At 30.1% G+C, this 981-nt stretch overlaps 1 protein-coding gene across 1 annotated transcript in view; it reads left to right on the top strand.

Annotated features, from left to right (window-relative positions):
* DCTN6 (dynactin 6) overlaps positions 1-981 on the top strand; it is an 11,704-nt gene that overhangs the window by 6,745 nt on the left and 3,978 nt on the right. The gene's annotated exons all lie outside the window — the stretch shown is intronic.

Genomic DNA, 981 nt, shown 5'->3' on the forward strand with positions numbered 1-981 from the left:
CATGCACATGATAGAACCTTAGAAAAAATTAATTGATAAGAGCAAATCATTACAATCTAGATTTCCAGTCCTTGCTGGTTGCAGAACATATTTACTCAAATGAGAAAACAACTTTTTGGAAAAATTCTAAATCAAGACAGCAATATTTTGATCAACAAAACTTCAACTGTTTCACATACCAGGTTTTAATAATTTACTTAAAATGTAAAATTCATGGCTTAAAAGATAGTTTCCAGGATTTTATTGATCTTATGGGACTAGAATGCTTTCTGCTAATATTGGGGACAAAGCAAGGATGTCTGCTCTCGTGACTCCTATTTAATACTGTATTAGAATTCTAAACCAAAGCAGTAAGGCAAGAAAAAAATAATAAGCATACAGATTGGAATAGAAGAAATAAAACTGTCTCTATTTACATAATTGTTTATGTGGAAAATTCTAAAGAATCTACAAAAAAGCTACTTGAACTAAGTGCGTTTAGCATGGTCTCAAGCTATAAGGTCAATATACAAAATTGTTATATTTCTGTATATTAGCAATGAACAGCTACAAATCAAAATTTTGAAAAATTCAGAGAGAATTATAAAGACAAAATATCTAAAATGTTATTTCATAGAAGCTGAGATCACATATAACACCATGAATACCACTGCTATTAGGAAAAATTCTTTTCTTAATGAAAACAAGTTTTCCAGTAACTGTTGCTTTAATGGGGTTGTCATTGATGCAGGTCCTCATGTCAGCCCCTGGCTCAGCTAGGGGCAGCTTTTAGGTAGGTACAGATCAAATAAAAGATCACAGCAGGATATCAAAAAGCATCAATAAGTTATATAGAAGTTATTAGTCTTGAACAATTTGTACTACAATTTATATCACTTGGTAAACAGTTATACATGTATATAGTTAGAGAATAAATAGGAGTATTTGTAAATTTTAATTTTCTATATTACTTTCCTGGTTGTTAAATAGTTTGAATGTACA

Source organism: Propithecus coquereli, unplaced genomic scaffold (genome assembly GCF_000956105.1).
Source record: "Propithecus coquereli isolate 6110/MARCELLA unplaced genomic scaffold, Pcoq_1.0 Scaffold304, whole genome shotgun sequence".
In the NCBI taxonomy this organism is placed as follows: domain Eukaryota; kingdom Metazoa; phylum Chordata; class Mammalia; order Primates; family Indriidae; genus Propithecus; species Propithecus coquereli.